Genomic DNA, 16565 nt, shown 5'->3' with positions numbered 1-16565 from the left:
GCAGTCCCTGAGGTAGGGCAGCATCGCCGTAAGGACCGGGAGGTGTTGGGACGGTCATGCTGCAGCTCGGGGGCCCCGTGGGACTAAGTGGGGCCCTGGGTGGGGAGAGAGGCCACAGCATGGCACAGGTGGCAGGCCAGGGCTGGGGAGGGAAGAGACCAACACACACACAGTCTGTCCCCAGCTAAGGTAGCCATGCACAGGGACTGTGGAGCTTGGCTAGCCCCAGACCTTCATGGCTCTGCCTTGGAGGAAAGCTGTAGGTGGCCTCTCGTGCTGGATCCCTTGCCCAGGATCCCTTGTCCAGGGGTTGGCAAGTCTGGCCCATGGCCTGGTTTTGTATGGCTTGTGAACTAAGAATTGTTTTTACATTTTTAAGTGGTTACATTTTAAATATTTATGCAAGTACCTACACAGTATACTCAAATTTTGCCTCTTGGGTCGTAAAGCCTGAACTATTTACTACCTAGGCCTTTACAAAGTCTGTTGTCCCCTGGGGTAGGCGGTCTTTAGAGTCCAACCTTGGGGACCACAGGTTGCTGGTGGAGACACCTGGCCTTGCCTGTGTCTTGGCCCTGGGGGTGCGGGATGCCGGACCTCCTTGGCCTCAGGCTTAGTGTACGCACATGCCCTCCACGTTTTCTTAAGCCCCCCCCCCCAAGCACAGAGGGGTAGGTCTGGGAGAGGGTACCAAACCCCAAGAGCAAGCCCATGGCTCCAGCCTTCCCACCAAAGTCTTCCCAGAGCCATCGGTGCTTCTGGAGGCTGCCCTTGCTGGGGGCAGGTGTGTTTCCGCCAACGGAGCAGCATCTTGCTGATAAAACCTGATGAGCTGCAGTTAACAACACAGCCCTGCCATGTGGCTTCCTCCCAGGGCTGCCCATCTGTTGGCCTTGGGGGACCACTCTCGGTGCAGCTGAATCCCCCGCCCCCCCACATCATCATCGAATCAGGAGAGAGCCCAGGTCCCCGGGGCCAGGCCCAGCACACAGGCCAGCAAATCTCTGTGCTTAGCCTGTGCCAGCTCCTGGCCACCCTCCAGGCTCTCAGTGACACCTGCAGATGGTGGCTAACGGAGGGTGAAAAGCTCCTGAGAAGGTCTGGGCACGGAGCAGTAGGGAGAGGCCAGCCAAAGGCACCCTGACCATGGCTGTGGGGAGGGCTCCAGGTGTGGCCTGCCTTTGCTCGGGCCAACCTGCTTTATTCCTGACCCCTTGCCAGCCGTCCTTCTTCTCCTCTCCTTGTCACTAAACCCAGGGACCTGCCAGCTGGGCACTTATCCCTTGCAAAGGACAAGCAAAGGCAAGGTGTGGGTAGACATGTGCAGTCCACAGGCCCAGGCCAGGGTATTCCGGGAGGGAACTGCTCTGTGGCCTCGTACCTGCAGATGTCCTAGCAGCCCAGCCTTCCTTTCTTCCAGGAGTGAAGGAGTGGGGCCATCACACAGACAGGAACTCTGCAGCTCATCCTGAGCCACAGGCTGGGCTGTTCAGGTGAAATGGTTTGACCTAACCCGTCAGGGCTGTGATCGACGTTCACTTCATCCTCTGATGGTGTCAAGCATCGTGCTGGAGAGGCCAGTTCACAAACACATCCAGTGCCCCCTGGGCCAGTGCCTTTTTCCTCCAGACCCACCCCCAGTCCCTTTGGGCTGGAGGACCAGATAGGTCAGGCCAGATGAGAGAACAGGGCTGGATGAGGACAGATCCAGCTCCACAGGATGGAAAGAATATCATCATAAAAAAAAATCCAAGCCAACGCTAGAATGCCTGTCTTCCTAGGGGGAGCGAGGGAAATCCTTCCCAGCTGCTTGAGGAAGCGGACGTGCATCTGTATCACGTGGGATGGGAGAAAGGCAGAGGCCACCTGGATGGTGTGCCGCTCTGAGGACATGCCGTGGTGGACACACAAAGGAGCTCTGGGGCTGTTTGGAGCTGAGAAAGCTGGGCTCCTCTGCACTATAAAGTTGGGGGGGGATTTTTTTGCAGTTGCAGGGGAGCCAGCCACGAGAGGAGCCTGAGCAGCCTGGAAGGTGCTGGCACCCAGGCTGGTGAAATAGCTAGGGTCTATTTGAGAGCAAGCACATCCAAGATTTAATTTTAAACCTGTTTTGTGGATCCATCTGCCTTTCATGTTTCCAAACCACCAGTGTGGACTGCTGCCCTCTCCAGACCTGTTGGGTCTGGGCCCTGTGGCTGGGAGGCCACACGGGCACAAAAACCAGCCACAGAGTGTGGAGCAGAAAACAGGAATTCGGGGGAGGCAAGGATTAGAGCCAGGGTGACTAGGGGGATGCAATGCTTTGGGGGGGGGTCCCAGGGATGGGATGGGGGAGGGGATTTGAGGCAATGTTGTCTGGATTTTAAGGGGCAGAGAGAGCCCAGGTGACAACTGGATTGTATCCACTGTAGAAAAGTGGCTTGAGCCCCTTGAGCCCAAAGTGGGTGGATGGTGGCTTTGCTCTGCTGGACGCTGACCCGTTTTCCTGGCCAGTTTCCAGCCAGTCCCACTGCCTGCACAGCCCCGGCTTTTGAAGCCAAGAGATGAGTCTGCAGCCCAGGTCTCTGCCTGGTGAAGGAACACTTTGAATGGGCACCAGCCGTCCCTTCTGGGCATGGAGGAAGAGCTGGGACATTTGAATGTTTCTTTTATTCTGCTTATTTTATCTCAGTGGATGGGGAGTGAACGGCAGGAATTAAAACCCAATGAATCTTATAGCTTCACATGCAAAAGCAATGTGTTGCTGTATTAAGCCATGAAATTTAGGGGTGTTTGTTATGCAGCCATAACTGACTGATACAGGGGTAGGAGGAGGGTATTACCACCTATTAAGCAGCCATTTTGCCAGATATTTTACGGACATGAATGCGTTCAATTCTTGCAGCAGAAAAGCAGGCACCACTGATAGCCCTGCTTTAGATGCAGACACCAAGAGACATAAGAAATAAGTGACCAAAGATACACACATGTGGGTGACAGGGTCAGGACTGGAACCTAGGGCTGACCCAGAGCTAAGCTTTTATCCACGGTGGTGCTTCCATGTTCTGGAATTCTTGCCCCAGCTCCATTGTGAGTGGACTGACCAGCCTGGGGCAAACCCTGCCCCCTCATCTATGGAAGAACAGACTCCCAGCCTTGACCTTGTACCAACCCCTTTCTCTTGTCACATAAGGCTGGCCCCTGTGGACCTACAAACTTAGGCCTTTTGAGGCCGGTGGAGCTGGATACCTAAGCATTCATGGGGGTCGGCTCCCCAGCAACAGGGACAAGGGGGGTGCTCTGGAGCACAGAGCTTTTGGGGGACGGGTGATAAGAAATATTAATATCTTTTTCTATTTTCAGCATTTACCACGTACAAGCACTGCTCTAAGGGCTTTACAAGTACTAGCTCATTGAATTGTCACAACAGCCCTATGAGGTAGATACTATTATCACCCTGTTGTACAGGTAGGGAAACTGAGGCACACAGATTACTGAATTTGCCCAAAGTTACGGCTAGTGAGGGCTGGAACTGGGATTTGAACACTGGCGGACTGGCAGAAGAATCTGTGGTGGGACATTAAAACAGCTCCATGAAGCCCGACGCTGCCATTTGTCAGGGTGGGTAGCTCTGCACCTGTAGGAGGACGGGGGAGGGGGGCAGGAAGCGGGATGGGCTGAGCAGTGATGCGGGCTCACGAGAAACCTCAGCCGATCTGCGGGGAGTTCCGAGTTGGGATGACGCTTGAGGGCTGATCCAGTCTGAGGCGAGAGGGCCAGGCCTTTATGCCCCCACGTCCATCGGTCACTGGAGTGAACTGTATGGGGCAGGACGTGTCACCTTGGCTGAGGCACTTGCTTCGGCTGAGCATCCCGGAGGGCGCTGCCAGCTGAGGGCTGTCCTTTGTTCTGATTGCGTTTTTTAATTCTCAAGGTGAGCATCAAAACCTCTCCCCCTGGGGGTTGGGGAAGTTCTCTGGGAGAAGGTGCTTTTTGAGGAGAGATGACAAGAAGGGCAACAGGACTGGAGCAGTGTGGAGGAGGGGCTGGTGGTGGCAGAAGTTTAAGTGGTAGCAGTGAGCAGATCACACACAGCCTTGAATCCATGGATGTGGCTTTTCCCCCCAAATGAGAGGGGAAGCCTGTGGTGAGTTTTGAGCAGAGGAGGGCACAACTTGACTTCAGATCAAGGGCTGGCCCTCACTGCCTCGTGGAGAACAGGCAGCGAGTGAGGGGCAAACAGGGAAACCGGCCAAGAGGCTACGGTCGCAGTAGGGAGGGTAGGATGGGTTGGGCGTGAGGTGTGAGAGAGGGGTCTGGAACCAGGATTTGGCCTGACTCACTGGAAGAATGGACTTGGCCATTATGAGATGGGAACCATAGAGAAGGGAGCCTGGGGTAGGGGCCCCTTACCTTCTCAGGACTGCACCCCTCCCCGTGGGCACCCCCTGGGGCTGTACTCAACTAAACTCCCGCCGCTGAGGCTCTGGAAGCCTCCCTGGAGCTCTGCAAGCTCCTGGAAGGTAGGGCTGTGTCTCTGTTTATCTTTGGAGTAACTGCTCGTGGAATGGGTGCATGGATGAAGGGATTCAGGAAAGTCCCATCATTCAGGTAGAAGTGATGCTTGGCTCAGCTAAGGATGAGGTGATAGCATTTTCTGGGCTTCCTGACTTCTGCTGGTGGGAGTGGGATGTGGAAAGTGCATTCTCAGAGGGGCTGGTCTGACCAGGTTCTATGCTGCCTTTTCTTTTCTCTTTACTCTATCATCACTTGATCCAAATCTCCTGGAGAAAGAAAACAGGGAGATATGGGCTGCCACTACGAAGGGGAAACGGGGAGCTCCGGGCTTCTCCCCAGCCCCTGGGTTCACTCTGTGAACAGCCTGCCCCACACAATGAGGAGAAAGGTCTGAGTCATCCCTGGAGAGCAGATTCCCATCTGATCAGGCTCAGAGTCTCTCCACGGTGCCCGTTGCCATGGCAAACAGCCATTTACTGAGAGTCAAGCAGATCATTCCAGAACCCGTGCCCCACCGGTTACCCTGTGACCGAGCACGGTGAATAGGCTACGCTTTGAAGATGCCAAGTCCCGAACCCGCATCTGGGCTCAGTGTGTGACCTCCCCTCTGACGGGCAGTGCTCACGCTCCTGCTTTGCACCTGGACAAAGCTTTCGCTTCACCTGCTGTTCTGGGGGAAGGAAGTGTGATGTTCAGATGCTCACAGCCCCTCGGCCTTAGAAAAGAGCGTTACTCTCTGTGCTAATGAGGCTGAATCCCTGGATCTGAGCTGTCACTGAAGGCCGATCCTGAGCTAGTTTTCCTGCTGGGCCTTGCGTGTCCCCACATCAGACACTCAAGGGCAACTCACTGGTCAATGACTAAGGTTGGATTATTGTTTTGTTGGGGCAACCAGAATGTCTCCCTTTTTTGGGCTCCTTGGTGGATAGAATGGGGTATAGTATACCAAGGGTTCAGCGCAGAGCCCCGCCCCAGGGGGGGGCAAAATGCATGCTTGTCCCTGTTTATTATCCTTATTCCCTTCCTCGCCTCCCCCTCCATCCCCTACATTCTCCTCTGCCCTTTCTTTCCCCGCAAAAGACTCCAGAAACTTGAAAGAGAGCCTAGAGGGTTTCCTGGAGGTGGTGTTCCTATAACCAAAGCTGGTTGTATGTATTTTCCAATAAAATAATGGCCCCTATTTCTAGAGAGTCTACTGTATGCCATGCATGGGCTATGTGCTTCTCACTTGATTCTTATTGCAACCTTTAAGGTTTCATTATCCTTATTTTTCAGATGAGGAAATTCGGATGAGACTCAGAGAAATTAAGTAACTTACCCAAGATCACATAGGCTATTCGGACCTGGGAAGTCTTACTCCAGAGCTTGGGCATTTGCCCCACATGCAGTCCTTTTTTGTTGTCATATTTGTGTTTGTATTTGCTTTGGGCCTCTTCCCAGCTCCCCTTCACACCCCTCTCCCTGGTTCCCCTGAGTAGCAGTGCCCGCCTTCCTCAGGGACACGGGGCACTTCCTACCTCTGCTCCCTTTTGACTCCTCTCTGCCCTCAGTAAGGCAGTGGCCACTTGACCAGCCACTGGACCACACCTTCCAGTCCACTGAATGAACATGGAAAGAGAAGAGAAAGAAAGGAAACAAGCCCAAGTGTGAGACCGACTGGGGCCACAGCCATGTGGTCGTCAGGCTCATGAGAAGGGAGAAGGCCCCAGGACCAAGGGGAATGGGGCAGGTGTGGTCCTGGCAAGGCCAGCTGTCCAGGGTCCAATGGCAAGCTCTGGGCAGTCTGGGGCGCAAGCTCCAGCCTCTAGGGAAGGGCTGGAAAAACTCAAGCAGAGTGTTAGGTCCCCACCTCAGCAGACTAAGGGGAATTCGAGCTGGGCTTGAGGTCTGTAGGGCAACAGAGTGCTGGGTAGGGAAACTGAGTCAGGGATCTTGTCCTCCATGCTGGGTCAACTCATGGGTCCCCATGCAGGCTTCTGACTCCCAGGGTGACCTGGCTATACAAGCCTTAGGCCCATGGGCAATAGAATTTTACCCCAGCCCCAGGGGCTGGCATTACTCAGGCTGCCAAGACACTTGCTGCCCGTCAGAATGGTCTCAGACCTGGGTAGTGCTGAGTCTGCATGGGCATTCCAGCTTGGAGAGCAGGGAGGAAAAACTGGGTGAGAAGAGATAAAGATGGCACCTCTCAGCACCGTACCTCTCCCACCACAGGATCCTGGCTACACAGAGCTCTCCCTCCCCAACATATTATCCAGAGCTCCCATGCCCCCCGAAACTACTCTTCAAGAGCATGTAGGGATGGCGTCACCTAGGGCTTTGGAGGGAAGAACCTGATAACTTGATTGCAGGACTTCATACTAAAGTGTCAAGGACTACTTGTTTTTTTCAAAAAGGGTCTAAGAACCTCAAAGAAGCCCCTCCTTGGTGTGATGTGGGGCTGGGGGTGTTGATGAAGCTGGGGGATGCTATACACACCCTGATCACTTCCTGGGCGCTTGTCCCATAGTTCTGGCCTATTATGAATTCACACATTGTGACGTGGCTCTCCCAGACTGAGAGGCCGGCTACAGAAAAAGCCGCAGGGAGAGACGAGGGAGGCCACGCCTCAGGGGCTCTTTGCTGTCTGGCTCCCATGGGTGACGTTCATTATCCCTAAACCCCCAGCGCTGGAAGTCAGCCACGCCGGCCTCTGCCTGCAGCTGTGGACGCCCGTCTCTACTCCATCAGCTTCTTTCCACCTGATGACCGCTGCCGCCTGCACAGGAAGATGGATGGCTGCTGTCATCCAGGCAGGTGTGTGATGCAGAGGCACAGATCAGGGGTGACAAGGGGCAAAGGTGGCCAATGCAGACAGGCTGGAGCTGGTATGGGGCTCTTGGGAGGACGGATGCCCCAGCCCAGCCCAGCCCTCTCGTGGAATGCAGTTGCCACTCTGACCTCCTTGCCTTTTCCTCATTTCTGGAAGCCTCTCCCCTTGGGACCAGCAGGCTGGTGGTACATGGGCACCATGGGCTGTCCTGCAGCTCCCCTGCTCCCCCACTCCCTGCCCCCTGTGCGTGGCTCCACAGTCTCTGGCGACCCGTGTGCTGGCTCTGCCTGCTGTCCTTAGCCTGATGCTATCAGTATGATTTCCACCCTTGTTGTTACCGGGGAGAAAGAGGAGAAGGAAGGAGGGGTCATTGACTCCCAGGGGACACTCCCTCCCATCGAGCTGTGCAACTAGTGACCAACCACTTCAGTTTGCCTGGGACCAAGGAGGTTCCCAGGAAGTGGGGCTTTGAGTTTTAAAACTGAGAATTCCCTGGCAAGCTGGGACGGGTCGGTCGCCCTGTGTGGAAAGCCGGGGGTGGGTGGGGCTGGAAGCAGCACCTCACGGCTCTGGAAGAACAGCCTGTCTCTCCAGCTCCCCTCCGCCTCTCCAGGAATGCAGTTTTGTGGTCGCCTGGCCGTGTGAATCTGGCTGTGGCTGCTGGGGGACTCAGAGTCCCCCTGATGAATGTCCCAAGAACTGGTGTGCTTGGAACCTTGGCAGTGCCCTGAGAACGAGACGGCCCCATGTCATTGGCACCATCCCATCCCCTGGATGGGGGGGACCGGAGCCTGTCCCTGAGAGCTTAAGGTCCAAACCAGAGAAGCAGAGGCATTGTCAAGTCCAAGGGCGGGGTAGGAAGTGAAGAGGTCAAGGACTTCTAAGAGCGTGAGACAAAGCCAGGTCAGGAGTTGAGAAGATCCAGAGGAAGACTGCTGAGCTGACCACGTGGACCATGAGAGAGAGGGTGGGCTTTGTTATGGGACAAGAATGGCCAGGCAGACAGCCCTGACCAGCCATCACAGGTCACCCCTTCACATGGTGGGACTTACAGAAGGCACACAGTCTAGTAGACAATGGAGAATGTCGGCTACGTGCCAGCCCTGTGCTTGACAATGCGTGGCATGCAAGCTTCACGAAGCAGAGACTCTGCTCATCGTTTACATTCGTAACTTTCCGAGCACCAGATAATATTAGCTAACACTTACTTAGTACTTAATATGTGTTAGGCATTGTTCTAAGACATTTTAAAAATAGCTTTAGTGAGATATAATTCCCATACCATACAATTCACCACTTTAAAGTAAACAATTCAGCGGCTTTTAGTATATTCAGAGTTGTGCAACCATTACCACAATCAGTTTTAGAACATTTTCTTTACCCCAAAAGGAAACCCTGCACCCACTAGCAGTCACTCCTCATTCTCCCCTCCCCCTGCCCAGGCAACTACTAATCTACTTCCTGTCTCTCTAGGTTTCCCTGTTCGGGACGTTTCATACACATGGAATCATATAATACATGATCCTTTGTGACTGGCTTCTTTCACTTAGCATAATGTTCTCAAGGCTTATCCTTATTGCATTTGTCTGTACTTCATTCCTTTTTATTTCAGGATAACCTTCTATTGTATAGATGTACCACATTTTATTTACCCATTCTTCAGACAGACATTTGGGTTGTTTCTACTTTTTGGCTCTTACGAACATCTGTGTACAAGTTTTGTGTGGATATATATTCTCATTCTTTGTTCTCAGAAACATATATATACCATGTGATCCTTAAAACCCTATGAGGTAGGTAATATTACTATCCCTAAGGCTCAGAGAAGTTAATTAACTTGCCCAAGGCCACGCAGCTTGTAAGTGATGGAGCTGAGACAGGAACCAGGCAGTCTGGCCCCAGAGTCTGTGCCCAGAACCACTCTGCTCTATTACCTGGAAGAATGCCTGGCACATCCAATAAGTATTTATGGAACGAGTGGCTGAATTAGACGGGGGCCCTGCTCTCCAGAGACTCATAATGTAGTTGCCTTCTTGCAGACAGCTTCTCTCTAATTAATCTCTGCAATACTCTCGGGGTTGGAAACAGGAAGAGGAGGCGGTTGGCTGGAATCAGCCATTAAAAAGCTGAATGTAGGTGACGCCGATTGCATAAAGGGACCCTTTCAGCCGCGCTGAGGCTGCAGGTTCCTAAGGGAGAGAAGAGTCAGCATAAGGGCTGAAATTTTTGAGAAGTTACAAAAAACTTCTGCTTCAGAGTGGCAAACAGGAAATCTGCTTTTTTGGTTGTTTTTTCAAGTGAGTGATGTTGAAGTTCATTTGTGTGCCTGGTAACATTTCTGCCTGAGGTCCTGGACTGCCTGTTCCGTGTTACCTGTCACCGGATGACCAAGAGAGCTGATTCTGGGGTGGGCAGCTGAGCCGAATATTCTAGGGCAGCAACTGGTAGGGAAGTGCAGAGGTTCAAAGCCAGAGAGGCGGAAATCCTCATCCTAGCTCCAGGTGAGCAGGGAGACCAAGACCCCAGCAGACCATGTTCCGCAGAGCCCAGCCCTGCCGTGTCCTCTGCATCCTCCACAAAGCCAGCACTCCCTCTGTGCCAGCACCCTCTCCATAGGCGCTCCCATGTTTCTGGGAGGTGGCACTGACTTTTACGAATCGGGCAGTCATCAACATGAATCTTAAAAAAATTTTTTTGTTAATTGAAGTACAGTTGATTTACAATGTTGTGTTAGTTTCAGTGATTGAAAGTGATTGAGTTATATATATATATTTAAAATACTTATTCTTTTTCAGATTCTTTTCCATTATAGTTTATTACAAGGTATTGAATATAGTTCCCTGTGCTATACAGTAGATCCTTGTTGGTTATCTAGTTTATATATAGTAGTGTGTATCTGTTAATCCCAAGCTCCTAATTTATCCTCCACCCCCCACCCCCCCGCCACTTTCCCCTTTGGTAACCATAAGTTTGTTTTCTATGACTGTGAGTCTATTTCTGTTTTGTAAATAAGTTCATTTATCAACGTGAGTCTTAAACACAGCTCTGACCCTTTTACCCTGGACTCAAAAACCTTCACTGTCCACAGAATTAAGTACAAATCTCTACGCCTGACCCTCAGCGCTCTCAGGGCCAGCCCCCGTCTCCACTCTCAGCTCTGACCTCTTGGCTCTCCTGCCCACCTTTCCCTCCACCCATACCCTCCACCCACCCCCTCCACCGTAGCATTCTGGGTCCCAGCCTCTCTTCTCTCCCTGCACAAGCCCACTTTTCTTTTGCTTCCCAATCTTTGCTCAAGTTGTTTGTCTTGTCTGGAATGGCCCCTCTGGACTATTCAATTCCCGCCTCCTCCAGGAAGCTTTCCCAATCCCTCTGGCCATAGAGAATCTCCCCCTTCCTCGGGGACCATGTTACTCCCACCTCTTTTTTTTTTTAATAAATAAATGTATTTATTTATTTATTTTTGGCTGCATCGGGTCTTCGTTGCTGCTCGCGGGCTTCCTCTAGTTGCAGCGAGTGGGGCTACTCTTCGTTGTGGTGCGTGGGCTTCTCATTGTGGTGGCTTCTCTTATTGCGGAGCCCGGGCTCTAGGCATGTGAGCTTCAGTAGTTGTGGCACGCAGGCTCAGCATTTGTGGCTCACGGGCTCTAGGGCGCAGCCTCAGTAGTTGTGGCGCACAGGTTTAGTTGCTGCGCGGCATGTGGGATCTTCCCGGACCAGGGCTTGAACCCGTGTCCCCTGCATTGGCGGCGGATTCTTAACCACTGCACCACTAGGGAAGCCTACTCCCACCCCTTTTAGCACTTCCCCCTGGTCTACAGTTGTGAGAATTATTTATGTTTATCTTGTTCCTGGAGAGAAGAGACAAAATTGCACTTTGTGTCTGCTCTTTCCCCAGGCCTGGCATACATAGTGTCAGCACATACTAGGTGTTCAGTTTCTGGGCTGAGCTGGCAGCCTCTAACGAAGAGTTTGTCTTCATGTGGCCTGAGTCCACAGACAACCAGGTGTCCTAATGCCCTCTGTGTCTCATTCTGACACAAGAACATATGCCCCCATGGGGAATGTGGTTTACTATAGACTCAATGGTAAAGGAAAAGAACATCATGAATGAAAATGCTATAAATATTTGATTGGAATTTTAAAATATTTTTTAACCTCTCAGAATCAGGGCTACTTCTAGCCAACATGGTGTCTTGTGCAAATCAGAAAAAAGGACTCCTTTTTTTCCTGGATAAATACAACGCTGCAGCAGGGCACATAGCTGGATTTCAGTCCTCACTTACCCCCTTGGCCAGGTGCCCTTGCACAGTACACAACCTACCCAACCTTACAGTGCCATTTGGGATGAAACAACTACTTATAATGTGTAAGTCTTTTGCTCTGCTTCTATACAGTTACTTTCATACATATTTTTGTATTTATGAAAGCAGAGGACTGCCTATATATGGTATTTCCTGTTCATTTACTCTTTAAATTAGACAAGTTGTCCCATATTCAAGACATCCATAGGAAAGTTGAGAAGGCTGGGCCATGAAACTATGAAAATTGCCTGAAGGGTGGTGCTCTACTTCTAAGACCAGAGTTCGTGTTCCGTTCCTTCAGCAATTCTCCTGCCTCTTTAGCGCAGGAGCCACCCTTCATCTTGTTTCCTAGTTATCTGTATCATTTCTTCTTCCTTCTACTAGATTGTCAACTCTCTGAAGACAAGCCCCAGCAAACAGCACAGAGACCTGAGAGAGTTTGCTGGCTGTGCTTTGACAGAAAATGAGCAGAATTGCTGGAATCATTATTGTTATAACGCACAAGGATTGATATATTTTCTTCAGGTACTTACGTCTCTGGACTCTCGTAGCCTTTTGGGCATAAGCAACCCTTGGCATACCGATTTGCTTCCATCTCTTCTTCCTCCCAGCAGCTGATGGGAAAACCTTTGCTGACACCAACAGGGCTTGTGGATGATGGAAGATTGGTAACTGTCAGATCTTCCTTGGGATTGAGTCATGCCCTCCCAAAAGGATTGCATTCAGGGACTGGTAGATTCCAGCACTTTCTGTGAACAGGGGCTCTGTATGTTTTCTGTAGTTGGTTCCTTCCCAGTTGTGCAGAGGAGCCTGGGCTGAGCTCTGGGCTGAGCCAAAGGAGAGAAGAGTTCAGGTGTGGGAAGAAAGAAGTGGAACCCACCATGCCGGGCAGCCTTCTAGATCTCGCTGGGCTAGGAACGTCCCCTCTCAGGCCTCATCCTCCTCTTCTCTAAAGTAAGCAGGAACTCAATGTCATGTACAGCCATGCTCGTCAAAGTGCGGTTCTGGGACCAGCAGCGTCCGCAGTGCCTGTAAGAAATGCACACGAATCTCAGGCACCGCCCCAGAACTGCTGCATCAGAGCCTGTGTTTTGACAGCATCCCCAGGTGATCCGCTGTACATCGAAGGTTGAGAAGAGCTATTCTGAAGCCCCTTCTGGCGATAAAGCTTTACAATTCTGTAGGAAGGTATCCAGTAACGACAGCCAAAATATATTGAGCCTTTACTCTGTGCCAGGGCCTCTCCCATGAGCTCTGCTCATTCCCGGCACAAGCCAGAGGCAGGGGCAATCAGGATACGTATTTTACAAGGAGACGAAGCTAAGACGTGGCTCAGAAAAGCTGGGCTGCTTGGCTGAGGACACCCAGCTAATTGGGGACAGAAGTGAATCCAGAATCAGCTGGGCCTGACTTCACGCCTCGTGCAGCATCGTCTCAAGGGTCCAGGCGACACTTCAGAGAGGAATTGGTGTTCGAATTCTGCCTTGCCAGATGCTGAGGAGTTTGCCAGGCAGGGAGTGGGAGAGAGATATTCCAGGGGAGAGAAAGAGCGAGGGCAGTGGCCCCAGGGCACGAGAACGTATGGCAAGTCCAGAGAGTGGCCTGAAGTTTTGTTCTAATAAAATGAATGATAATTTGGCACGAGCTGGTTTCTACTGAGCACAGCATGGGAAGAGGGGGAGATAATCAAGTTACCCAAATTATCAGCAAGTTTAAATAAAATCTAATGACATTTTAATGTGTTTTCTGAAGGTGCCGTCTACTGCAGTGAGATGTACCCTACTGAGCAGATGTATCACGTGCTCGTGGTGCTGGAGAAAGAGCATGCTTGTAGATTGAATTTGCTTTTTATAATTTAGCTACCACTACTTTAAAAGGGTCAATTTCACCCCTGGGAGTCTCTCTTTGGAAGGAGGAACCATCACCAAAGAACCTTATGCTTGTTGAAATTCTTCCTGCACTTACCTGTCGGCCCAAGCTTCTGAAGTTGTCCTCAGGGGGTCCTCACATCAGTGGGCAGAACAGCACAGACTCGTGTGGTGAGGTCAGAAGTCCTTTTATAACGTACTGTAACCATGGTGACACCCCTTAAAGTCAAATTTCGGAGACATCTATTGGAGCAAACATTTTGTAAGCTCATCTTTAAAGATCTTGTGAGAGGCCTTGCCCCAGTGATGAATCACTTGATAAAAACATGCGAAAGAAAGGAAAATCAACACATCCCTCTCTTTAACTTGGATTTTCCTTTTCTGAGGAAGCATCTGAATCAGGAAGGTTTGAGTTGTAAGGGACAGAAACTGTAACGAAACGAGGCCTAAATAACAAGTAGCCCAGAGTTGGGCAGTGCCGAAGACTCACTATGGGATGGCTACTCAGTGACATCTGGGACACAGGCTTTTCCCAATCTGTCCTCTTCAAAAGGTTGGTTTGTCCTGTTGTCAGCTCCCCTCATGGTCCCAAGATGGCGGCAGCAGTTCTAAGAGTCTAGTGGCATAAAAAAAGGAGGCATCATCTCATGAGTTTCTTACAAAGAGGAGAGAAGCTGTTTCAGAAAGCCCCTAGCAGCCTCTTCACATTTCACTGGCCATAACTGTGTTACATGCTCTCTCCTAAACCAATCGCCAGTAAACTACAATTGGCTTAGATGAATGGAGATTTGCCCCTTGAGGTTGAAGAAGATAACTTCTCTGAGCACTTGTCTGGGCTGGGCATAGGGTGAACTCCTGAAAATAAAATCAAGCCTCTACCAGCGGGAAAGAATGGCAGGGGACATGGATTTGGGTAGACAACCATTAGAATTTGCCATTTGGTAATGAAAAATTTCTTGAAATTCTGAAATCAAAGGCTGGGACAGTCAACTGTTGGTACAAAAGTGCTGCATAACAAACAATCACAAAATTTCAGAGGAACTGAAAAATAATTAACTCATTGGTCTGTGGATCAGCTGGTGGTAGTCTAATCTAGACTGTTTGGCCGGGGTGGCTCAGCCCCACCTGACTCTCATCCTCTTCCTGTGGCCAGCAAGTTCTTCTTATGGAGGTGGCAGAGGGGCAGGGGCCCAAGCCCCAGAGACCAAGCCCGTTTCAAACCTCTGCTTGCATGGTATCTGCTAATATCCCATTGGCCAAAGCAGGTCACATGACCAAATTCGACATCACGAGGCTCCACCCATTTGGTGGGAGGTGCTGCAGAGTTAAAGGGCTGAGGGCCTGGATGCAGGGAAGGGTGACGAGTTGATGCAGTCTACCACAAGGGGAAACAAAATGTTGTCAAAAAGAAAATTAAGGGCAACTTTAACAATACTCTTGTTTTTAAGCTGCACTTTAAAGATACAAAGCCTTTCTTTAGAATATAAAAGAACTTGGGGATGTTCAGATGAATATAAACATTAAAAATGTGTGTGTGTGTGTATAGGTTGCAAAGGGTCTTAAAAAGCAGATTTTTCTAGCTCTGAATAACCCACTATGTGTGGTTATATTAACACCACATATCAGGGTATCAGTTTCCGCAGAGCTAACTGTTCCCATCGCCCCCTCTCCCTCTTCTACAAAGCAATACCTGTGGTCTATACTGTGGAAATAAATGAAGACACCACTTAAATGAGAATAAACAAGCTGTTTATTTAGAGCAGAAACTCAAAGGCAAGTGGAGGAGAGGAAAGCTTTTCAAAGGCTGCAGGTGTGCCCTGATTGGAGGTTGTCGTCCTGAGGAAGCTGGAAGCAGGTAACTAGAAATAGGGCATTTTACGTGATTGGTCCTGAACTGGAAGCAGGGACAAAAAATTGGGAAGCTGGGAGGCGTTGACCGAGTCCTGACCTTTCTGGCCAGATTGCTGCAGAGGCTGCGATTTGGATTTCCCCACAGGTTGCTGCAGAGGTTGTGGTCTGAGTTCTACGGCCACCTATGATCTGAACTTTGTCCATTTGTGTGTTCGGTCTCTCAGGACCCATCTGAGAAAGCCCCAACTCCTCGGCATGGCGTAAAGACCCCTTCACTCTCCAAACAACACTTCTGGCCCCCACTCCTGACATCAGTGGTGCCAGCAATCCCCCCACCCGTTTCTCTCCCAGACACAGACAGCTCCCAGCTCAGCAGCCCGGCCTCAGCGGGACCTCCGCTGCACGCTCCCAGAGCCCAACATGTCCTCCTCAGGTCGTGCCTTCCATTGCTTTACACCTGTCCATGGAGTCAGCTCAAGAGTCCCCACCCCTGTGCCTTCTCTCGAGCTTTTCTTCCACCTCAACTGGCTCTTCCCCATACAGAACTGCTGCTCCTTCTGTGTCCCCCAAATCATTTGCATAAATATTTATTAGGACAGGGATGGATCTCATCGTGCAGAAGACATCTGTTACTGTTTGTCTCCTCCCCTAGGCTGCGAATACCTTGAAGGCAAGCATTATGCTTTATTTTTGCCTACTATAGGAGAGTAGGCCTTTTGGAAGGAAGGAAGGAAGGAAGGGAGGGAGGGAGGGAGGGAGGAAAGAAGGAAGGGAGGGACCGAAGAGAGAGAGGGAAGGTCATAGGTAGGGTTGACAGATAAAATGCAGGATACTCAGTTGAATTTAAATTTCAGATAAACAATTTTTTAAAACGTAAGTATGCTCCAAATATTGCATCTTAAGTAGATTTTTAAATAAGCATAAGAAACAAGTATACTAAAAATACTAAAAAACTACTCATTGTCTATCCAAAATACAAATTCAGCTGGGTATCTTGCATTCTTATTTGCTAAATACAGCCACCTTGATCATAGGGCAAACACCTAGTTGAACTTGAAAGCGGTTAGACTCTGAGGCCAAGATGAAATGTCCCCAGTCCACTCTTCCCTTCCCTGTTGGCCAGAGCTCTGCCCTGGGGCTGGCCAGGCTTTGTTGCTGTTGTGCCCAATAAAACCCCAACGATAAAACCCCAATAGCTGTCTCCTTCCTTGGAAATCAGAAACCAGGCTGGTA

At 50.7% G+C, this 16565-nt stretch overlaps 1 long non-coding RNA gene across 1 annotated transcript; it reads left to right on the top strand.

Annotated features, from left to right (window-relative positions):
• The first annotated feature begins 7683 nt into the window (after nt 1–7683).
• On the top strand, nt 7684–13254 carry LOC149747330 (uncharacterized). Its single transcript, XR_016388181.1, has 2 exons — nt 7684–9810; nt 11998–13254. It is a non-coding gene; the product is annotated as an uncharacterized LOC149747330 (long non-coding RNA).
• Nucleotides 13255–16565: the final 3311 nt, after the last annotated feature.

Source organism: Delphinapterus leucas, chromosome 16 (genome assembly GCF_059928025.1).
Source record: "Delphinapterus leucas isolate spDelLeu-1000000601 "Yukka" chromosome 16, BTC_Dleu_Yukka2, whole genome shotgun sequence".
NCBI classification, from domain to species: Eukaryota; Metazoa; Chordata; class Mammalia; order Artiodactyla; family Monodontidae; genus Delphinapterus; species Delphinapterus leucas.
Note: the sequence above shows the minus strand (reverse complement) of the source record. Positions and strands in the feature narration are given on the sequence as shown.